Source organism: Delphinus delphis, chromosome 7 (assembly GCF_949987515.2).
Source record: "Delphinus delphis chromosome 7, mDelDel1.2, whole genome shotgun sequence".
Taxonomy (NCBI): domain Eukaryota; kingdom Metazoa; phylum Chordata; class Mammalia; order Artiodactyla; family Delphinidae; genus Delphinus; species Delphinus delphis.
In genome coordinates, this window is record NC_082689.1 from 18,911,656 (window position 1) to 18,936,523 (window position 24,868).

Consider the following 24,868-nt stretch of genomic DNA (forward strand, 5'->3'; position numbering starts at 1 on the left):
TGGCCACAAATTCTTTAACACTCCTCTCATTGAGAGGTATACTGGTGTCTTCTCCCTGACCCCTTGAATCTGGGTGGGTCTCATGACTGCTTTGACCAATAGAATATGGCAGAAGTGCCACTGTGCCCATTTCCGGAGGCAGGCGTAAAAAGACAGGCAACTTCTTTGTTCTGTCTCTTGAAACATTTGATCTTGGAGCTTTGAGCCACTATGTAAGAAATCCAACTACCCTGCTGGAGAGACTACATGGAAAAGCCCTGAGACTGTATGGAGAGAAAAAGGGTCCCAGCTGAGCCCAGCCTTGATGAGTCTAGTCATCCCCACCAAGGCACTGGACATGAGAATGAAACCAATCTGGACCCTACAGACCAACCCCTCTGCCAGCCAAACACCACCGAGTGACCTCAGTTAATGCCACATGGCGTGGAAAGATCGGCCAGTTGTGTCCTGTCCAAATTCTTTTTTTTTGAGGGGGGGGGGTACGCGGGCCTCTCACTGTTGTGGCCTCTCCCGTTGCGGAGCACAGGCTCCGGACGCGCAGGCTCAGAGGGCATGGCTCATGGGCCCAGCCGCTCCGTGGCATCTGGGATCTTCCCGGACCAGGGCACGAACCCATGTCCCCTGCATCGGCAGGCGGACTCTCAACCACTGCGCCACCAGGGAAGCCCCCAAATTCTTCTTTTTATTTTTATTTTTTTATTTTTGGCTGCATTGGGTCTTCATTGCTGCATGTGGGTTTTCTCTAGTAGCGGCGAGCGGGGGCTACTGTTCCCTGCGGTGCATGGGCTTCTCACTGCGGTGGCCTCTCCCATTGCAGAGCACAGGCTCCAGGTGCGCGGGCTTCAGTAGTTGTGGCACATGGGTTCAGTAGTTGTGGATCACGGGCTCTAGAGCGCAGGCTCAGTAGCTGCGGCACACAGGCTTAGTTGCTCCGCAGCATGTGGGCTCCTCCCGGACCAGGGCTTGAACCCGTGTCCCCTGCATTGGCAGGTGGATTCTCAACCACTGTGCCATCAGGGAAGCCTCCCTGTCCAAATTCTTGACCTACAAGTTGTGAGCAATGAAAAGATGGTTGTTGCTTCAAGTCACTAAATTTGAGATAATCTCTTATGCAGAAATAAATTCCCAGAACAGCTTAACGAACCTTGCCCCTCCCATTATCTCTATCAGCTTATCTACTACCTTGCTCCCTTCCTCCTCTCTAATCCTAGCTGCTTCTTTGCAGTTCCTCAAACGCTCCAGTAAAGCTTCTGCCTAGGACCTTTGTATGTGCTGTTCCTAGTGTACATTCCTCATAGAGACATAAAGAAAGCTGGATGGAAGCACAATTATGGTTTTGAACCCTACTCTTTTTCAGTTTAAAATAAATAATATTTATCTTTCTGTTGGAATAAATATTTTACCAAAACATTTTTAATGGATGTATATAGTGTTTGATTGTACAGATATTCATTTTTTTAACCAACATTTCATTATGAAACTTTTCTAATATACAGAAAAGTTGAAAGAAATGTACAGTGAAGACCCATATATTTGCCACAGAGTCTATAATTAACCTATTACTATATTTGCTGTATCACATATTATTCCTCTATCCAACTTTTTTTTTTTTTGCGGTACGCGGGCCTCTCACTGTTGTGGCCTCTCTCGTTGCGGAGCACAGGCTCCGGACGCGCAAGCTCAGCGGCCATGGCTCACGGGCCCAGCCGCTCCGCGGCATGTGGGATCCTCCCAGACCGGGGCACGAACCCGTGTTCCCTGCACCGGCAGGCGGACTCTCAACCACTGTGCCACTAGGGAAGCCCCAACTTATTTTTTAATATATTTCAAAATAAGTAAGTTCAGGGCTTTTTTTTTTTTTTTTAAATTTTTGTCTGCACTGCGTGGCATGTGGGATCTTAGTTCCCCGAACAGTGATCACACCTACGCCCCCTGCAGTGGAAGCACGGAGTCTTAACCGCTGGACTGCCAGGGAAGTCCCAGTTCAGGGCTTTTTGATATGTTTTTTCATTAGAGTATTTCCAGTGCCTATAAAAGTGCCTGGCAAATAGTAGATGTTCAATAAGTATTTGAATCAATGAATGAATTCAGGAAAAACAATATAAAAATTAATAGCTCAATAAATCATCTTGTCATACAAACATATGGACAGATTCAACTCAGATGTCACCCTCTCCAGGAAACCTTCCTGGAATGACCCCGATCTGCGAACAGAGGATCCCCCTCTGTGCTCCCATACATCTGGGACATAGCATCCACTTCATTGCACTTAAAGCATTGTATTATAACCATTTTATAACCTATTTCCCCTATAGATGGTGAGCTTCTTGAAACCAAGGACGATTTCTTATTTGTCTTTACACCCCAATGCCTAGTACAATGGCTTGCCTAGTAAATCATAAAATGGCTAATGTGTATTGAGTACTTACCAAGGAGTATGTACTGTTCTATGTGTGTTACATGTACCATGCACTTTATATGCATTATATCACTTGACCCGGTCAATAACCCTATGAAGTAGATATTGCTTTTATCATTCATATTTTACAGAGGAAGAAATTGGGGCACAGAAAGTTTAAGTAACGTGTCTGAAGTCAACAGCCAGATAGTTGTGAAAAGGGGATTTGAACCCAGGCCATCTGGCTCCAGTGGCCAGTCAATAACCCTATGAAGTAGATATTGCTTTTATCATTCATATTTTACAGAGGAAGAAATTGGGGCACAGAAAGTTTAAGTAACGTGTCTGAAGTCAACAGCCAGATAGTTGTGAAAAGGGGATTTGAACCCAGGCCATCTGGCTCCAGTGCCTGTCTTTATAACACTACACCGCCTCCTACACAGAGGTAGCCATTCTGTGAAATTTATTATTTCTAAGCTTCAGGGACTCTCAGTTGGCCAGACCCCTTCCAACGTCCTGGGAGGGGCCCTATTAATGTATTCAGAGAGTTATACGATCTTTGTAAAATCTGAAAAACTGATATTTTAACCAAAATTTGTTAAGACTGCTGTTACCACTCCAACTTCCCCTCTGTTACCTGCTCCCTTATGCAGAGGGTGTTGAACTGCTATGAAGTTTCTGGGATCAAGCTAAAATTGGGACAATACTTAATTTGGATTTAGTGGCTGTGTTAGCTTCCTGGGGCTGCTGTAACAAAACACCACAAACTTGGTGGCTTAAAACAATAGAAACTTCTCTCTCATAGTCCAGAATCCAGGTGTTGGCAGGTTGGGTTCCTTCCAAAGGCTCTGAGGGAGAATCCATTCCATGCCTCTCTCCTAGCTTCTGATGACTGTGTCAATCTTTGGCGTTCCTTGGCTTGTAGAAACATCACTCCAATCTCCGCCTCTATCTTCACATCACCTTCTCCTCTGTGTCTCTTAAGTCTCCCTCTGCCTTTCTCTTAGAAGGACACCTGCCATTGGATTTAGGGCCCACTCAAAATCCAAGATGACTTCATCTTGAGATCCTTGACTTAACTATATTCACAAGGCCCTATTACCAAATAAGGTCACATTTGCACGTTCTACAGGTTAGGGTATGGATCTATCTTTGGGTGGCAGGGCAGGGGAAGGGAGAGCCATTCAACCCATATAGTGGGCTGTAGTTGTGTATCTGCAGGCGTTTCTCTGTATAGCTAACTATTAACTCTCTCACATCCTGGTGTAAGAGTGTCTTCCAGAACTATGACTAGTGCCCACTCACTATGCCAGTGGACCTGGCATCATGATGCAATGTGAGGTCAGAGGTTATATTGCGGAATGGACATGTCCTACAGCGCCTAGCACCAGAAGTGAATGAGTAAGGAAGATAAGGTTTGAAATGTGGGGAGCCAGAGGCTTATCTGTGGAAGATTCTTCCAATTATCAGGTGTGGAAAATTGTACATGGAGAATTCAGTCCTCACAGAGACAAAAATGGAAGTTCTCTCTTGTTAGGAATATATTTGGTTATGCCCTGAAATCGTACAACTCATATATGAAAGAAGCTTAGTAGCAGTTTTTCCAAATTTGATAACAATCTTATAAACTGACATGCAGGGACTTCCTTGGCGGCACAGTGGCTAAGAATCTGCCTGTCAATGCAGGGGACATGGGTTCGATCCCTGGTCCGGGAAGATCCCACATGCCGCAGAGCAACTAAGCCCATGTGCCACAGCTACTGAGCCTGCGCTCTAGGGCCCGCGAGCCACAACTACTGAGCCCATGTGCCACAACTACTGAAACCGGTGTGCCTAAAGCCTGAGCTTCACAACAAGAGAAACCACTGCAATGAGAAGCCTGCGCACAGCAACAAACAGTAGCCCCCGCTCAATGCAACTAGAGAAAGCCTGTGTGCAGGAACGAAGACCCAGCGCAACCAAATAAATAAATAAATATAAAATTTAAAAAAAACCCCAAAAACTGACATGACATTATCAATGAGTTTTGAAGCCAAAATGAACTTTTTAAAGCTATGAAAAAAAAATTTTTTTTTTTTTGCAGTACGCGGGCCTCTCACTGTTGTGGCCTCTCCCGTTGCGGAGCACAGGCTCCGGAAGCGCAGGCTCAACGGCCATGGCTCACGGGCCCAGCCGCTCCGCGGCATGTGGGATCTTCCTGGACTAGGGCACGAACCCGTGTCCCCTGCATCAGCAGGTGGACTCTCAACCACTGCGCCACCAGGGAAGCCCTATGAATAATTTTTTTTAATTATATGATCACCCATGCTAGAGGAAAGACTAAATTATCTTTCCATTCTCTCTTAGACACTGATATTATAAAACTGTTGTCATATAAAGATGTGATCACAGCGTATGCAGCCAAGAAATGTGGCACAAAAGTATTATAGAGGGATCTATCAAGCAGTTAACTAACAAAAAAAAGTATATTTTTCTGGATTTTGTGATATCAGTGGTATTTGTCAGTTTTTAGAATTTATAATTTGTTATGATTTAATTCTCATTCTAAATAAATATTCACTTTTCTGCCTAATGTTATAATTTTATAATCTTTTTCTTAAGAAGGGCTCTGAGATTATGCAACCTTCAGGCCCCACAATATCTACCCTCACCCCTTTAAGTAAGATATAGGCCCCACCCTCAAGGAATTCACAGTTGGAACCTGCACAAATTACAATAAAAGCACTCATTCTGGGTAAGATTTGACTCCTCCTGGAAGTGGTGTTGCCCTCCCTACTTCATGTATCAGGACTCCAGATAAACACTCTCCCAAGTCCAGAATAACTGTAGTTACCTTTTTTCTTTATACAGGGCAAAGAATGTTTTTTCTTCTCCTGTTTGAGAGTAATACAATGCCTCATCACCCACGAATATTTTCGTGTACATTTCCTAGCCACAATGCAACCATCAAAATCAGTATTAACAAGGATGGATGGATTACTACCAAATAATCTAATCTACACATTTTACTCAAATCTCAACCAACTGTCCCACTAAGGTCCTTTCTCAGTTTCAGAAACTAACCCAGGATCCCACATTGTTTGTTTTTTTTTTGCGGTACGTGGGCCTCTCACTGCTGTGGCCTCTCCCATTGCGGAGCAATGGCTCCGGATGCGCAGGCTCAGCGGCCATGGCTCACGGGCCCAGCCGCTCCGCGGCATGTGGGATCTTCCCGGACCGGGGCACGAACCCGTGTCCCCTGCATCGGCAGGCGGACCCCCAACCACTGCGCCACCAGGGAAGCCCCCCACATTGCTTTTAATTGTTATGTCTCTTTACTGTTATTTTAATCTTGATCCTTTGATTAAGATAGTATATCCACCAGCATCTCTGCTGGCAGAAGTTACTCTTCTTCCCTTGGCAACGTACTTTGAGACTACATAAATATCCCATTCGTCCTGAAATTCTGAATTAATTTATTTATATCAAATGGATTCATGGATTCCTATTTCATTCAGTGTGTTACAACTGTCATTTATTTCCATGTCCAAATTGTCCCAGATTTGGCCAGTGGGAGCCCCTTCAAGCTAGTTTCTATGTTCCTTGACAGAATGGATATTATCATTTGAGCACTTCTTTATTTTCTGGCACAACAAGAAATTCTAGGCTTATCTTGTACTTTTCCTGCCTCAGGACTGGAATCAACCATTTTTCCAAGGAGCTCTGGTTCCTTTTAGCAAAGAAAGGCATTTAGAAACCAAGATCTGGATGCTAGATATGCTCATTGCTATTAGGGTGGGGCTACTCCTAGATCTTCTTAATGGACAGAGCTAAGAAATATATGCATGTGTACACACACACACACACACACACACCCCTATATCAATCTGTACGTTGAAAACTTTAAATTCACACTAATACCTCCAATTCTAATCTTACCTTCTAGCATTCATTGTAGTTGTACCTCTTTTCATATGTACATCTTTTCATATTTATAACCTCTTTCTCTAACAGTAAGAAACCTGGTTCCCATTTTCCTCAATATATTTCCCAACTGTATCCATCCCTTTGTATGTTACCAATCTCCTGTCACCTCCACTTTCCCTTCTCTGCAAATCTTCCATAAATGTCCTTCTAACTCCACTTGGGTTCTGATACCCCGTGCCAGGCCATCCCTTATGTAAAAGCTCTCCTTACCCCTCCTGGGGTCTAATACCTTTTACCATGCATGGACGTCTTCCTCCCTCTGTTGCGGCACCAACACACCACACCAGGCTGCCTAACATGCCCTCCTTAGTCTTCCTAGGCTCTGACACCCTGTACTGTACCACCCTTCTGCTGGGATGTCCTTGTCACCCCATTCAGGCTCCTAGGCCCCAGGCCAGGTCACTCTCCTATGCAGATGCCCTTCTCACAGGATCAGATCCGACACTGTGCACGGCCACCACCACATCAGGTATTATAATTACTAGTGAAATATTGTAAGATTTCCTCCTGATATTAAGACCAAGACAAGAATGTCATTACTTCTATTCAACATTATACCGGAGATCTGAGCTGAAAAAAAATAAAATGTATAAAGATGGATAGAAAACTTTCTTATTTAGAGACTACAAGACTGTGTGTGAAGAAAGTAAAAAGAAGAATGTACAAAACTAACAAAAGAATTTATCAAGGTCACTAGATATAAGGGTCAATATTTAAAAATCAAGTGTATTTCTACATATAAGCAATAACAATTAGAATTGAAATTTTTTAAATGATGTCATTTAACACAGCATCAAAAAGCATCAAACACCTAGGAGTAAATCTAATGAAAAACATTCAAGATTCTACACGCAAAACTAGGAAACATTAGTGAGAAAAATTAAAGAAAACCTAAATAAACAGAGAAAAAGCATACTAATGGCTTGTAAGACTCAATAGTGTATTCATTTCCCCCAAATTTATCAAGAGATTGAATGCAATCCCAATCAAAATCCCAGTAGATGTTTCAATGGAAATTGACAGGCTGACTCTAAAATTTATATGGAAATCAAACAGCCAAAACAGCAAAGACAATATTGAAGAAAAAGAAGTTGGAAAGCTTATCTACCAGGTAACAGATATCAAAACTTATTATAAATCTATAATAACTAAAACAGCATGGTATTGGGGCAAGGATAGACAAATGGAGCAAACTCCATGAACAGATCCCTAAATGTACGGTCACCTGATTTATGATAAAGTTCTAATACCCTGGGGAAATGATTTTATTTTCAATAAATGGTGCTGGAGCAACTGTAAATCTTAATCTTTACCTCACACCATACACAAAAATCAATTCTAAATGGATCATAGACTGAATAGAGCTTCTTGATGATAACTTAAGAAAATGTTTTCATGACTTAGAGTAGGCAAATATTTTGTAAATAGAACATAAAATTTAAAATAACTAACCATATGAAAAGTGATTGATAAACTGGACTACACTAAAATTAAGAGCTTCTGTTTAGGGGCTTCCCTGGTGGCACAGTGGTTAAGAATCCACCTGCCAATGCAGGGGACATGGGTTCGAGCCACGGGACATGGGTTCGAGCCCTGGTCCAGGAAGATCCCACATGCCATGGACCAACTAAGCCCGTGCGCCACAACTACTGACCTGCGCTCTAGAGCCTGCAAGCCATAACTACTGAAGCCCGTGTGCCTAGAACCCGTGCTCTGCAACAAAAGAAGCCACTGCAATGAGAAGCCTGCACACCGCAACAAACAGTAGCCACCGCTCGCCGCAACTAAAGAAAGCTCGCACACAGCAACGAAGACCCAATGCAGACAAAAATTAATTAATTAATTAATTAATTTTAAAAAAAAGAACTTCTGTTTATCGAAAGTCATCATTGAGGGACTTCCCTGGTGGTGCAGTGGTTAAGAATCTGCCTGCCAATGCAGGGGACACAGGTTCCAGCCCTGGTCCGGGAAGATCCCACATGCCGTGGAGCAACTAAGCCCGTGTGCCACAACTACTGAGCCTGTGTGCCACAACTACTGAAGCCCCCGCGCCTAGAGCCTGTGCTCTGCAATGAGAAGCCACCGCAATGAGAAGACCACACACCGCCTGCGTGCAGCAACGAGGACCCAACGCAGCCAAAAATAAATAAATTTATTTTTTTAAAAAAAGGAAAAAAAAGTCATTGAGAGAGTGAAAAGGAAACCCAGAGAGTGGGAGAAGAAATATTATACATCTGCCAAAGGACTGGTTACAGAATATAAAATGAATCTCAGAACTATAAAAAGAATAAATCAATCAGGAAAAGACAGACAACTCAATTTTTTTAAATTTAATTTTATTTTTTTTTGCAGTACGCGGGCCTCTCACTGTTGTGGCCTCTCCCGTTGCGGAGCACAGGCTCCGGACGCGCAGGCTTAGCAGCCATGGCTCATGGGCTCAGCCTATCCGCGGCATGTGGGATCTTCCCGGACCGGGGTATGAACCCGTGTCCCCTGCCTCGGCAGGCGGACTCTCAACCACTGCACCACCAGGGAAGCCCGATAACTCAATTTTTTAAATGGGTAGAAGACTTGAACAGGTGTTTTATAAATGGAAAGTCTAAATGGCCACTAAGCTTTTGAAAAGGTACTAAACCTCATCAGACACTAGGAAAAATGTAAATTAAAACTACAGGGCATGTCACAATTTTTATCTGCCCTGTGGGCATGTCTTTCTGACATGCTTTCTTTGCCGGTAGGTTCTGCTTATTTTCTTATAACTTTGTAATTGATTTGGACTCAGTACTTTTCTGTTGTTTATTTTTACATGAAATTGATTATCCTGAATCTTTAGAGGGAAACATGGGTCAGAGTGAGTCTTCTAACCTCACAGAGTTCCTTTTTCTGCTATTTTCATGCAGTAATAAAATAGGTGGCAGCATGCTGTCTCAGATTTCCTGGCTCTACTCCCTTCCCCATTCTTGTCTGGGCCTTGTCTTGTCTTTATCTTTGTTGTACCTATCCTGCCCAATCTCGATTCTTCTCCAAGTACTTTCTTCTCAGCATGGGCTCCTGTCCTGGCAGAGAGCCCTGACTGATGGCCGTCTTGGGAGTTCACAAGGGCTAGAGAGCTCCATTTATTTCAGACCTTCCTGTAGGCTGCTTGCACTCACCCATGATTGAATTAGGTAAAACCCCGCCCAGTTTCTGCTTTCTCAAAATTAACGCATGAACACCTACCGGTTATTTTTATGTCCCTCCTGTTCTGTTTCATAAGAAGCCCACTACTTCCCTCTGCTTTCTTCTGCACAGTTGCCAATTCCGTCTTGCTGCCTTGTCCTCACCCACTTGTATTTTGGGCTTCGTGGGGATACCTTACCACCTAATTTGGTTGTAAACATTATCCATGGGTTTTTAGTTTTGCTATCTAAAACAATATGCCACAATGTTTCACAGAATTCCAATGTTTTATATCTTGGAATTCCAATGGTTTTTTTTGGTTTTTTTGTCTTTGTTTTTTTTTTCCCAATGTTTTATATCTTCTTGTGGATACTGGTTGATTGTGTTAACTTTGTACAAATTCATTGAGCTGTGCCCTTCATATTTGTGCACTCTGCTGTATGTATATTATAAACCAATAGAGAGTTTATTCCTGTATTAGGGTTCTCCAGAGAAACAAAACTAATAGGATGTGTAGATAGATAGATAGTTGGGAGGGGGGATTTATCTTAAGGAATTGGCTCATTTATCTTAAGGAGAGAGTGATTATGGAGACTGGCAAGTCCAAAGTCTCTGGGGATAGGTTGGCAAGCTGAAGACCCAGGGAAGAGCTAATGTTGCAGTTCAGTTCTGAAGGCCATCTTAAACTTAACCATACAGCCCCTAAAAAGAACCTCAATTTGAATTTATAGATGAGACTCAAAGATGCTAAGTAACTTGCCCAAGGTCACAGCTACAGAGTAGTGGATCCAGGAGCAGAACTTAGTTCTCCCTGAGGCCAGAGTCCATGCTCTTTCCACTACACCAGGCGAAAGGTGTTCTAATGGAGTCCGGTCCAATCTTCGTAGCTACTTTGCAGGTCCAAGATATCAGCCTCCTTGATGGGGGCTGCGATAGCTTCTGACTGTTCTCACTGCTTTTACCTTCCACACAGCAGCCAGAGTGACCATTTCAAGGGGAAAATCTGATTCTGTCACCTAGAACACTTCAGTGGTGTACCAGTGTCTTAGTCCTTTCAGGCTGCCATAACAAAACTACCATAGACTGGTGGCTTAAATAACATTTATTTCTCACAGTTCTGGAGGCTGGGAAGTCCAAAATCAAGGTGCTGGCAGATTCGATGTCTACTGCAAGGCCCCTTCCTAGATCACAGATGACCGTCTTCTCACTGTGTCCTCACATGGTAGAAGGGGCAAGAGAGTCTCTGGAGCCTCTTTTATAAAGACACTAATCCCATTCATGAGAGCTCCACCCTCATGACCTAATCACCTCCCAAAGGTCCCACCTCCTAATACCACTGGGGCTTAGGATTTCACCATATGAACTTTGAGGGGGCACAAACATTCAGTCTGTAACAGTCACTAAGAATATAGGCGTAACTTCTATGATAAAGACCAAAAAATGTAGTTTACACAGGTTAGAAATTTATTACCTTGTCATATATAGTCTGAGTTTAACAGTCTGGGGCTGCTAGGGCTACTCCATGGTGATGGGGAGCCAGTTTCCCTCTATCTTGTTGCTTTGCCATCCTCGGCATATGGCTTCTACCTCATGGTCTAGGATGACTCCTCCAGCCCGGACCATCATGTCTGTACACCAGCCAGTGAGAAGAAAATAGGAGCAAATGGAAGCCTGTCCTTCTGCTCACAACCCACTGGTCAGAACTTGGTCACATGGGCAAATCTATATGCAAATGAGTCTGGAAAACAGTCTTTAACTGGGTAACCAAAACTCTGGGACTTGAATACTAAAGGAACAGAGGGGAAAACGGATATTCGGGAACAACCAATACTCTGTACTACAAATGGCTTTCCATCGCTCTTACAAAAATACTTTACATGTCTCTTGGTTTTGCCTTTCCAGGCTTCAGCCTCACCTCCCAGCACACCCCCTCACTCTCTGCCCTCCAACCACACTGGCCTTCTTCCAATTCCTCGAGTGTTCTATGCTACCCCCAACCCCAGAGCCTTTGCAGGAACTATTCCTTCTGCTGGAATGCTTTTCTCCGACATCACCTAATTAACTCTCACTCATTCTTCAGATGTCAGCTCAAGTGTCATTTCCTCAGGTAGGCCTTCTCTGATCCCATTCTAATATAGGTATCTTTCTTAACCACTCTTATCCACCATGAACGCTTCCTTTACAATACTTAGCCCAGTTGTAATTGTACACCTATTTGATAATTATTCAACTAATTCCCATCTCCTCCTCTAGACTGTAAGTCAATACAGGCAAGGCCACTTCAGTTTTGCTCACTGTTGTATCTCCAGTACCTAGCAGAGTGCCAGGGACAAATAACTTTCTTGAAAGAAAAGATAAGTGAGTGACAGTGAGTCCTCAAAATTGTCTGGAAGATACTGACAGGACAGTTTCAGCCGTGTGGACAAGTTCTCAGACCACATGAAGCTTGATCCAGAGACTTCTCAGCTCTATAGTCACTATGGCAGGTCAGGATTATCTGGGTCCTCCTGTGGGCGGAGAATGGCCAGGTTTGATTCTAGCATCCAGTGTATTGCCCTCGTGCCCCTGACTACAAATAGATTCTATCAGGCTTTTAGCGCTCTTGCTTTGATGAGGTTGTATTTTAAAAGAAGGCAAGTTGAATTCTGCCAGATTGCATCTCTGCAAAGAAATCCCCACAGCTGCATCACGTGAATGACTGGCTGCCCTGAGATACAGAGTTCAGGATACCCAGAGGGAAGAAGCACTTGGGGATGCCCACTGGAGTTAAAATGGAGTCAACTGGAGAATTTCTGCAAGTCAAAGATTTAACCCCCTCTTCTGCATTATTCCTGGTCCAAACACAAAGACCTCTGCAGACCTCAGGTTTGTGTCTGTATGCTTTTGGCTACAAGTCACAGAAGGCTCCTTCTCAGCTGATCTTTCTTGTCACCTATCACAAGGAGCCTGGAGGCAGGGCAGCCCAGGGTTCTTTAATTCAACCGCTGGAACACTCCATGGAAGACCTGAATTCTCTCCATTCCCATTTTATATAAATGGTCTGCCCCTTGCTTTTTTTTATTTGACAATGTATCATTCCAAACAGGATTATAAAGAGCTACTTTATTCTTTGTTTTCTTCTTAAACTGAATAGTATCCCATTTTAAAGAGATACCATAACTTATTTAACCAGTCCCCTCTTGATGAACATTTAATTTGTATTCAGTCTTTTGCTATAACAAACAAGATGCGATGGATACTCGTGCATAAGTTATTTCATGTGCCAGTGAGTGCATCTGAAGATAAATTCCTAGAAGTGAAACTGCTTGGTCACAAGATATATGCAGCATTTGTAATTTTATAGATATTGACAATCTGCTTTTCATGTACCAACTTACACTGCCCTCCCCAAATATGTACAGCAGTGCTTTAAGTCTTTTTGATACTTTAGCTTAAACATAGAGTGGGAAAACTATGGTGGACGCCTGAACGGTTTCTGCACAGAGAAACAGTCAGTGGGTTGCTTATCAACTCAGTTATTTTAACTGGTAGCAACACAAGCCTCAATCCTCCTTTTCAATAAATCATTAACCCTGTGGACTACCCCACCCCACCATTGTCTGAGGGATCCAGGCTGTCCGTGTGCAGTCCATATTTCAGAACTTAGCACTGTAACTTCATCATTCTATCCACAAATGACTCCTCCCTAGATGTCTTTTCTCTCCATCTCCACCTGGCCATCTCCTAGCCTCCCGTAGACCCAGGTAAGATGTCTTCTCCTCCATTAAACGTTATCTTACACCCCCAGGCAGAATTATTCACTCTTCTCTGCTCCTACAGAATTTTGTTCACACCTCAATCATAGCACGAATCATCTGTAATATAATTATCCGCCTACCCATCTGTCTCCCACACTGCGCTTCCCAAGGACAGAAACCTCATCTTCTTCATCTTTGGGCCAGCGCCTCTGCACATGGTGCCTGGCACATTAATAGTTCACAGTAAAGGCTTGCTGAAATGAAGTTAGGTAAGGGCACAGTTTTGTAGTACCAGTAGCAAATGTAATAGTACTTCTCTTTTTCCTTTTCTGGTGGTGTTGATCAGAGGGTCAAAAATTCAGATGCTTCTGAATATTTCTTTATTTCCTTTTATGTTTCTGAACTTACCTCTTCTCCTTGAGCCTGTTCCGTTCTCTGCTATGTCCTCAGTGCCTAAAACAGTACCTGGGAGACAAGAGGCATTTCGTAAATAAATTTTGAATAAATGGATACCTCTGATCAGAAGAAACATCTACAGTACAGCTAGGATTTTTTTACCTGTTTGATGTAGCCAGAGGGTATTTCTAAGTTTTCCAAAAGCCTCAAGCTTTGTGCCTCATGTGCCAGTTCTGTGTATCTGGGTATTACTTCATCTCAAATTAATGCATGTAAAAGTGCTTAGCACTATGTCAGGTACTTAGTGCACATCCAGTAAATGTTTTGTTGGGTTTTTTTTGGCCACAGAGCTTGTAGGATTTTAGTTCCCCAACCAGGGATTGAACCCGGGCCCTTGGCAGTGAAAGCACTGAGTTCTAACCACTGGACCACCAGGGAATGCCCCTATTTTTGTGATTACCGCCACTAACTTAAGCATGCTCCCATCAGTTCACCACCTGTGCTAGTCTCTTCATCTCTCTCCCAGCAGATAATGTGGCCTTGATCCCTGGAAAACACCTGAAGCAATTTACCAGCTATGTGACACTGGGCCAGTTTCTTAATTAAGAAACTCTCAGATGCTCAATCTCTTCATTTGGACAACAAGCATTATATTAATATCTATCTCTGTGGATTGTTACGAAGATTAAATGAGACAAAAATGGACACTGCTTAGCACCATGCAGGGCTCAGAGTGAGCATTCAGCTACCATCGTCACCATCACCAGCAGCAGCAGCATCACAGATGCTGAAGGCTTTCCATCTCTTCTTTTTGAGGGGCTCATTCCCACAGCCCTTCTGGTTGACTATAAACCTTTAGCTGCTTCTGGCGTTTGCAGCATCACCAGGAGGCTTGTCTTGACCATGTGTGGATGAAGTCCCTGCTCTTCCCTTGATGCCCTCCTGCCTGCATTGTTTGAAGATATTTATTTCACTCTCACAAAAATGTTTTGCTCTGACCCATTCCTGAGAGCTGCAAGTAGGCCATAGGAACTTCAAATCACAGAGTACAGAGCCACCCACTCTTCCTGACCATATCCTGCCTGATGTCCAGTATCTGTCTGACACTTCACCCTGCCATGCAGGCCAATTTTGATGAGTCCTATTTCCCACAGACTCACTTGTGACTTTGCCCTGTAAACTTTCAGTGAACATGAGGTCACCTCTGACCCAGAGGTCATCGTTTCACCTTCTCCTGAGGACCTTCATCTAAAGAGGCAACGATACACTGTCCTTACTAACCCAGCTTTGTGCATGTTACTGTTTTATGAAACAAAACAATATATGGTAGAGGAATACCAAGGTATTAGAAATTATAAGGATAATTATAGAGACTAGAAGATAGAACTAACACAGAAGACAGGCAGAGGTTGTCTCTGTGGAGGAGGAAGGGGGATGTAACTGTGGAAGGGTCCACAGGGAGCGTATGGAACCCTCAGAATGTTCTGTTTCTTAACCTAAATAGTGGGTACATGAATGTTCATTGGATGATTAATCTTTAAACGACATATATTCATGTAATAAATATACTTAAGTGTATGTGATGTATTTCTTGATTTTTTGAAAAAAGGAAAATATTTGAAAGAGGAAGGAAGGAGGGAAGGAAGGAAGGAAAGGAGGGAGGGAGGGAGGGAGGGAAGAAAGGTGGGAGGAAGTAAGCTGGACCTGTTCATAGGAAAGAACGTGTCAATATCAAAGCCCCAGTTTGGGCTGATATTATTCAGCATCCAGGAGGATCATTTCAACAATGAATCTGTGGATCAGTTTTTTAAAATTTCTGAACTGTGCATTTAATCCAAAATCAAACATTCTAAGCTTCTTTCCTCAGAACATCTTCCAGACCAAGACGTATCTCATGGTTTTAGGGGACAGAATTTCTTAGGGAATCTTGACTTTATAGGTGTTCCTGCAGCAAAGGTGGGACAACCACTCACCAGGCCACAATACAAATCAACTCTTTAGTTTTCATCTTAAAATGAACTGTTTCCCATCCCCCAAACTAACTCTGTCACCTGCAGTACTCATATCTCAAACAAAAGACACTCTTACTCTCCAGAACATAAGATACCGTTCGCTCAGCACCAGCGTTCTCAATTTTGAATTATTTTCAAAAGCCTTGCTGGCATTTGTTTCCTGAACTGGCCAAGGCTTAGAATGCATGGTGTGGCCACAGCCCCGTCCTAAGACAGTTTCTTAAATACAGATCTCCACACTGTTACCACTTTATGACCTTGTCCTCCACTCTACCCCAACCACAGCTACTGGCCCAGGATTGGGCACCTACCTTATCATAGCTTATCTAGAAGTGAGCCAGTGGCCTGTGCATATTTGTTAAATAGGCAAATAAATGAAAGAATGGTGGCCATGATGTGACCTGGCATAAGAGCTTTGCCAAGAGAATTGACGCTGTCTAAACGAACCAATCAGATCACTCTCTTGTGGAGCTGAAACTGAGATGCAGAAGTCGGAAGATGATGACAGGTTGAGAAACTGAGTGAACACAAAAAGAGGGGGCAAGTGCAGAGGTTTTGAGGCCACAAAGAAGCAGAAGCTATGAGTAAGCAAAATCAATGAACAAGCAAATGATATTCAGAGAAGGGGTTGAGGGGTTGGCCGCCAGCAGGAAGAGTAGGAGAATCAAAGAAAGAAACAAGCTGAGTCCCCCTGATGGCAGGGAACTGAAGCACTTATGATGTTGTGGGCATGATAACCCTGTGACCCAGTCACAAGTTTACTTAAGGTTCTAAATCACCTTCTAGTTCTCAAATTATGCCCCAGGCTACATAAGGATTAACTGTTCTTGGTTTCTTATAAAATATTTATTGAACTTCTTGCCACATGTAGATGATGTAGATGATGATATTAGAATAAAGTGATATCATCAGAATAAATCTATAGTGGGGAGGGTGTCTCCATCCCTTGCAATCAGAGGAGACTAACTAGCACAAGATTTGAGAAGGATCATCTGAAGGATATGCTTGTCATTCATTCATTCAAAAAATGTCTTGTACTGTACTAAGCACTGTACTATGTGCGGGAATCCCTACAGTATCCTCTGTAAGTCTGGTGTAGAGGATAGATAACAGTTATAGCACAGTGTGATAACTGACACAACAGAGGTTCACCCAAGATGCAAGGGTGGAGATAGCGTCCCAGAAAATTTGTCAATATGAGCTGAGACTTAAAGGGACTTTTAGCCATAAAAACAAGGAGGATGTTGAGGAGAGGCAGAAGGAACAGCATAAACAAAGGCACAGAGATCTGAAATGGCTGGTTGTGTTTAGGGAATTGTGAATACATGATTTTTATTTTCTTTCTTTCCTTTTTTTTTTTTTTTTCTTGCGTTACGCGGGCCTCTCACTGTTGTGGCCTCTCCCGTTGCGGAGCACAGGCTCCGGACGCGCAGGCTCAGCGGCCATGGCTCACGGGCCCAGCCGCTCCGCGGCATGTGGGATCTTCCTGGACCGGGGCACGAACCCGTATCCCCTGCATCGGCAGGCGGACTCTCAACCACTGCGCCACCAGGGAAGCCCGAATACATGATTTTTTACATTAAGCAGAAAGAGCTAGAATTGAGGGAAAGATTAAGAACCCAGGAAAGAAACTCTGTTTCAGGCTATGATGAAGTAGCTAGTACCAGAATAACTCTCTCACTGAAAACAAATATTAAAGCTAGATAAAACACAAACCATAGCTGTTTGATGACATCAAAGAACAACCAAGGCAACCAGGACCTCGAGAACCAAGTTACCAGAGAGAAGGGAAATGTAGAAAGAATGAAAAGCAGAAAAAAGGGTAAATTTGTAGGTAAATTTCATTGAATAATGACTGTTCAGAACAATAAATGTCATCTATTGTGAGGTTTACAATATATTAGAATAAACAATAGTATGAAAGCCAGGAGGGTGCTAAACAGAATTAAAGTGTTGTAAGGTCCTTGAATTGTCTAGAGAAAGGTAAAAGTACTAATTTAAAGGACACTTTGTTAAGTTAAGGATGTATGCTGTAATATCTAGGGTAACAAAATAATAATAGTAACAGTAAATGTGTAACTAACAAGTTATAGAGGAAGGAAACAGAATAATAAAAAAGTACTGATCAGGGGCTTCCCTGGTGGCACAGTGGTTGAGAGTTCGCCTGCCGATGCAGGGGACACGGGTTCGTGCCCCAGTCCGGGAAGATCCCACATGCCGCAGAGCGGCTGGGCCCGTGAGCCATGGCCGCTGAGGCTGCGCGTCCGAAGCCTGTGCTCCGCAACGGGAGAGGCCACAACAGTGAGAGGCCCGTGTACCTCAAAAAAAAAAAAAATACTGATCAATACAAAAGAAGGCAAGAAAAAGATAAAAAGAAACAAAAAACAGTCTGTGACCCATTTTGAGTTAACTTTTGTGAAGGTGGAAGGTCTTCGTCTAGACTCATTTTTTTAGCACATGGACTGTCCAGTTGTTCCAGCACCCTTTGCTGAAAGACTGTCTTTTCTCCATCGTATTGCTCTTGCTCTTTTGTCAAAGATCAGTTGACTGCATTGACGTGGGTCTATATCAGCTCTGTCCATTCTGTTCCATTGATCTATTTGTCTGTCCTATCACTGCTACCACATTGTCTTGATTGCTGTAGCTTTATAGTAGGTCTTGAAGCTGGGTAGTGTCAGTCCTCCAACTTCACACTCTCCTTCAAGATTGTATTGGCTATTCTGAGATTTCTTTTTTGACCCGCGTGTTATTTAAAAGTGTGTTGTTTAATCTTCAAGTATTTGGGGATTTTCCAACTATCTTTCTGTTATTCATTTCTAGTTTAATTCCATTGTATGATTTCTATTCTTTTAAATTCGTTAAGATGTATTTTATGGCCCAGAATGTGGTCTATCTTAGTGAATGTTCCATGTAAGCTTGAGAAGAATGTGCCTTGTGCTGTTGTTGGATGAAGAAGTCCATGAGATGTCCATTATATCCAGTTATTTGATGGTGTTGAGTTCAACTGTATCCTTACTGACTTTTCTGCCTGCTTGATCAATCCATTTTCAATAGAGGGGTAGAAGTCTCTAAACATAATAGTGGATTCATCTTCTTTTCCTTGCAGTTCTATCAGTTTTTGCCTCATGTATTTTGACACTCTGTTGTTAGGTGCATATGCATTAAGGATTATTATGTCTTCTTAGAGAACTGACTCCTTTATCATTATGTAATACCCCTCTTTATCCCTGATAACCTTCTCTGCTCTGAAGTCTGCTCTATCTGAAATTAATGTAGCTATTCCTACTTTCTTTCTTTTTTTTTTTTAGGTTTTTTTTTTTAAGCAACTAGTGCTCAAGTTGTTTCATTTTGGCTTGCTTTTTTATGAATTTATTTATTTTTTATTTATTTATTTTTGGCTGTGTTGCGTCTTTGTTGCTGCACACGGGCTTTCTCTAGTTGTGGCGAGCGGGGGCTACTCTTCCTTGCAGTACACAGGCTTCTCATTGCGGTGGCTTCTCTTGCTGTGGAGCATGGGCTCTAGGCACGGGGGCTTCAGTTGTTGTGGCTCACGGGTTCTAGAACGCAGGCTCAGTAGTTGTGGCGCACAACAGGCTTAGCTGCTCTCTGGCATGTGGGATCTTCCCAGACCAGGGCTCGAACCCATGTCCCCTGCAATGGCAAGCTGATTCTTAACCACTGTGCCACCAGGAAAGTCCCCCTACTTTCTTTCAGTTATTGTTAGCATGGTACATCTTTCTCCATCCATTTACTTTTAATTTATATGTGTCTTTGTATTTAAAGTGTGTATCTTGTAGACAACATATAGCTGGCTCTTGTTTTTTTATCTACCCTGACAATCTGTTTTTTAATTGGTGCATTTAGAGCTTTGATGTCCAAAATTATTACTATTGATATAGTTGGGTTAATATTTATGATATATGTTACTGTTTTCTATTTGTCAGCCTTATTCTTTGTCCCTACTTTTTGTCTTCCACTATTTTTCTGCCTTTTGTGGTTTTGAGCATTTTATGATTCCATTTTCTCTCTTTTCTTAGTATATCAACTATGCTTTTCATAAAACTTTTTTTTCAGTGGTTGCCCTAGAGTTTGTAATATACATTTACAGCTAATCCAAGACCACTATCAAATAACATTATATCACTTCACAGGTAGTGTGAATACTGTATAGTAACAAAATCATCCTAATTCCTCCCTCTGATCCCTTTATCATTGCTGACATTCATTTCACTTTTTTATAAGCATGCGTAAGAATATATATATAGTCAAGTAATTGTTGCTATTATTATTTTAAACAAATTGTTATCTGATAGATCAATTGAAAATTTAAAAAATAAAAGTTTTTATTTTACCTATCCTTATTCCTTCTCCAGTGCTCTTCCTTTCTTTATGTATATCCAGGTTGCTGTTATGTCATTTTCCTTCTCTCTCTGTGCTCCTAGCATACTAATCATAGTTGTTTTTAATTCCCAGCCTGATAATTCCAACATCCCTGCCATATCTGAGTCTAGTTCTGATGCTTGCTCTGTGTCTTCAAACTGTGTTTTTTGTCTTTTAATATGACTTTTGATTTTTTTCTTGGTTGTCAGGCATGATGTACTGGGTAAGAGAAACTGTTGTAAATAGCCTTTAGTAATATGGTGTAAGGTACAGGGGGAGGGAAAGCATTTTACAGTCCTATGATTAGGTCTCAGTCTTTTAGTGAGTCTGTGATTCTGGACTGTGATCTTCACACATGCTTCTCATTCTCCTTTACCCTCTTAGGTGGGACAGAATGGCTAGATGGGGGCTGGAGTTCAGTATTTCCTTTCTCACAATTGGAAGGCTAGAGCCAGCCTTCCCTCAGGTCAGTTAGGCTCTGATAAAACCCCAGCAGCTTACGCTCCGAGCTCTGGTTAAATAGTTTCTCCTGAGGACAGACCTTGTTAAAAAGAACAGAATGTTCTGGTATATTTCAAAGTGGTTCCTTTTCCCCCTCCCCTGCCAGAAGCACAGGGGGATGTTTCTCATGACTCACTTGAGAACCTGGTAGAACTACAGTAGGTAATACTCCTAAAAAAGGTGGAGGCCTCTCAATGAATGAGTCCCCTCGGAGTTTTTAACTCTCAGAATTGTCTATACTGAGCCTCCAGCAATTCATCAACTACAGTTCAGGTTTCCTACCCCAGCACTGGTTCCTGCAGAAGTTTCAGCTTGTGGTCTTCTGCTACAGTAAGCTGTGATTCTCTGCATTGGTCCTTCCAATTTGGGCGACAGTGGTTTGCCCTGTGACCTCACTTCTCTTATAGATCTAAGAAGAGTTGTTGACTTTTCAGTTTTTTCAGCTTTTTATTTGTTGTTAGGACAGAGTAGTGACTTCTAAGCCCAGAAACTGGAAGTCGTTATTTTTTATTATGGACTTCTAGCCTAATGTGCAGAGATTTCAATCCTGTAAAATATGCTGAGATTTCCTTTATGGCCCAACTTAAAACAAGAATTAAAAGAATCAAATTGTTTCCAAGTAACTTAACTGTAACCCAGAACAAAGTTCTAACACAAATGAATAGAAAATAAGACAGTACCCAACAAAGTAAAATTCACAATGTTTGGCACCCCATCAAAGATTAGCTGACTTACAAAGAAGCAGAAAAATACCACCTGTAAGGAGGAGAAAAATCAATCAATTGAACCAACCTACAACTGAGACAGATGTTAGGATTAGCAGACAAGGACATCAAAACAGGTATTATACCTATAACTCCATATGTTCAGAAATAGAGTAGACACATGGAAGATAGTTTTTAAAAGAACTAAATCAATCATCTAGAGATGAAAGTACAATGTGTGAGATGAATAATACACTGAAAGGAATTAGTGACAGATTAGACTGCAGAAGAAAAGATTAGTGAACTTGAAGACACAGACTGTGGTAAGTTTAAGATGTATACTATAAACCCTACACAGCCACTAAAAAAACAAAGAATTATAGCTAAAAAACCAATGAAGCAAATAAAGTAGAATAAAAAAAGTACTCAGTCCAAAAGATGGCTGAAAAGGAGGAAAAGGGAACAAAGAATGGAGAGGACAAATAGAAAACAACAGCAAGCAACGTGATAACCAACCTAACCATATTAAAAATCACATTAAATGTAATTGAATTAATTAAATGAGAGAGACTGTCAGTTTGGATTACAAAAGAAAAAGACCCTACTATGTGCCTCCTAAAATAAATACACTTTAAATATAAAGACGTGAATAGGTAAAAGTATAGAAAAAGACATACCATGCTGGTACTAAAAGAAAGCCAGAGTGGCTATAATAATATCAAAGTAGATTTCAGAGAAAAAACATAACCAAGAATAAAGAAGGTAATTTATAATGATAAAAGGGTCAAGTCATCAAAAGAACATAACAATCCTAAGTGTTTATGCACCTAAAAACAGAGCTCCGAGATTCACAATGCAAAAACTGATAGAACTGTAAGGAGTAATCCACAATTATACTCAGATTTCAATATCCTTTTGCCAATAATTTACAGAACAAGTTAATAGAAATTCATAAGGATATAGAAGATATGAAGAGCACTATCAACAAACTAGACCTAATTGACATTTATAGAACACTCCACTCAACAAAAAGCATACACATTTTTTTCAGTGGGACACGCAGGTTTGCAGCTGAGAAGAACCATCTAGGTAGGAAACAGACTTGAGAGTCATTAGCTTTCAACTTGTAATTAAAGTCTTGGGAGCAGAGGCAAAGAGAGTGTGGAGGGTGAGAAGAGAGCAGGGCCTGTGACCACAGAATGGGTAAAGGAAGAGGAACCAGCAGAATAGCCCTAGGAGCAGCCAAGAAGTAGGAGAACAGGAGGGTGGATGTCATCAAGACCACATGAAGAGTATTTCACTCTTCATTCCATTTCAGGGAATAGTCCATAGAGTCAAGTCTACATTTTATTCATTCAACAACTCTGAGCGCCTGCTACATAGCAGGCACTCTGCTGGGGTCAAAATGGGAAGAGAGGAAGCAGACGCAGACCCTACTCTCCTGGAGTTTACAGTCTAGAGGAAAAGACAATCAAATAAATCTCTCCAATAAATTTGTAATTACAAAGATGGTTTTTTGAGAGCATACATCAGAGGAATGCTATCTTCCCTGTGGAAGAAACATTTGAGCTAGGTCAAGATGGAAGATAAAATACCAAAAGCACAGCAACAAAAGAAAAAATAGATAAATTGGACTTCATCAAAATTAAAAACTTTTGTGCTTCAAAGAACACCAACAAGAAAGTGAAAAGACCACCTGAGCAGAGGAGAAAATGCTGGCAAAACGTATAAAGGATAAAGGACTTCTTTCTAGATATAGAAGAACTCCTAAAACTCAATAACAAAAAGACGAATAATCCAACTGAAAAATGAAGAGAAGATATGAATAGACACTTATCCAAAGAAGATATACAAATGGCTAATAAGCATGTGAAAGTAAGTTCAAAATCACTTGCATTAAGGAAATGCAAACCAAAACCATAATGAGATACCACGTCACACCCAAAAGGATGGTTATGATAGTAATTTTTAAAATGGAAAATAACAAGTGTTGGTGAGTGTATTAGTTTCCTAAAGCTGCCATAACAAAGTACCATAAATTGAGTGGTTTAAGTAACAGAAATTTACTGTCCCACAGTTTTTGAGGTGTTAACAGATAAACTGAGGCACATATAAAATGGGTGAAGGAACACGTGCAAAAGTTTTGTATCGGGAAAAGAGCATGGCTCATTGGAGACATGAAAGATCAGTGTGTGTGACTGGGACGACACTGGAGAGGACTGGGTCTGACCATGCAGGTTGGAGATTTGGGTCTTATCCTAAAAGCAAAGGGGAGCCACTGAAAGATTTTAAGTAGAGGCGGATAGGACTTACATTTGAAAAGAGCATTGGTAGCAAAGGAGAGTCAATTAAGATTAAGACTGAAAAGTTAGATTTAGCAACAAAGAAGTTAGTGACCTTGGACAAAATCAATCCAGGTGAAGAGACAGGATGACTAATTTGGGGAATTGGAAGGGAAGTGGAGTCGGCAAAATTATACTACACTTGGTAAAGCCTCTCCCTATTCCAGTCTCCAGGGAAACAGACCAAAAATATACTTGGCTTGAGAAACAACAAAAGACATGTTTGCATGCATATTCACTCACAGCCGGTTCACCAGCTGATTCTGTTTCTGTTCAAGAATTCCAAACTTACCCTGACACAGAGGGAGGACCCATGGCTGCAGTTCTTCTGATGGTTCTCTCTCACCAGATCCTGGCCTTCTTTCATCGCTGGCAGGGGTGGATGAGGGCTGCCACCATTGGAGATTTGGAGACACTTCAGAAACACAACTTTTTCCCTTTTATCTTTACTGGGCCTCTCAGTAAAGATAACTCCTCTGAACTCTGCACAACCCAGAACCCAAAGGCAGGCCAAGTAGACACACTCAAGCCCTACTCACGGGAAGACCCTACTTAAAAATGCCCCAAGCTGCCCTAGCTACTTCAGTGCTCCCAGATAGGAAAGTCCCAGTGGAAAGAGGCACCTGTCTTAACAGATGTGGGTTAAAATATCTTAGTTTTGCTAATTTTATAAAAACATTATCTTGTAAACACGTTGCTAAGATCCCTTCCATGGCCATAGACTGGGCCTGGGTAAGTGGGCGTCCAGAAAGTGAAGTTTGGTTAGTGTCAGAGCAAACCACCTCTGCTGTCACAAAGGCTCCTTAAAAGGCTGAGCCAAAGGGTGGGAACTTTATCCACATTTGGAGGGAGGTGCAGCGGCCCGGGCTGAGCTCTGGGGAGACAAGAAGGGGCTTCGTCACAGTGGCTCACGGAGCGTGGCCGGCCCCGGGTAGCTGCCCAATGAACGAAGCTGTGGCCACTCCCGGCCTAATCCCACGCCGAGGTCTCCGCTGACCTAACGTCCCGCTCCTGCGGCGCTCGACCGTCCCAGAAGGGACACCGACCTCCAACCCACTCTCCCCTCCCGCAGGTTTCAAAAGGAGCGCACCCCCTCGGGCCCGCCTCCTCACTTCCGGCCTGGAAACCTGTTAGTCCCGCCAGGTCTCGCGATATTGCTTCTTCTCGCCGGCCGAGCCGACCGGGATAGCCGACCTCGTAGGTCTGAGGGCGGTGACCCTTTTTGGATGTCCTTTGGGGTGCTGGCTCTTCGCCCGGCCCGTTTTCTACCAGC

General features: G+C 42.4%; 1 long non-coding RNA gene across 1 annotated transcript; it reads right to left on the reverse strand.

The window, feature by feature from the left end:
* Positions 1-935: 935 nt before the first annotated feature.
* LOC132428003 (uncharacterized) lies at positions 936-24,635 on the reverse strand. The gene is made up of 3 exons (XR_009520051.1): positions 23,888-24,635; positions 13,669-13,725; positions 936-1,044 (listed from the first exon to the last, which is right to left on the reverse strand). It is a non-coding gene; the product is annotated as an uncharacterized lncRNA (long non-coding RNA).
* Positions 24,636-24,868: the final 233 nt, after the last annotated feature.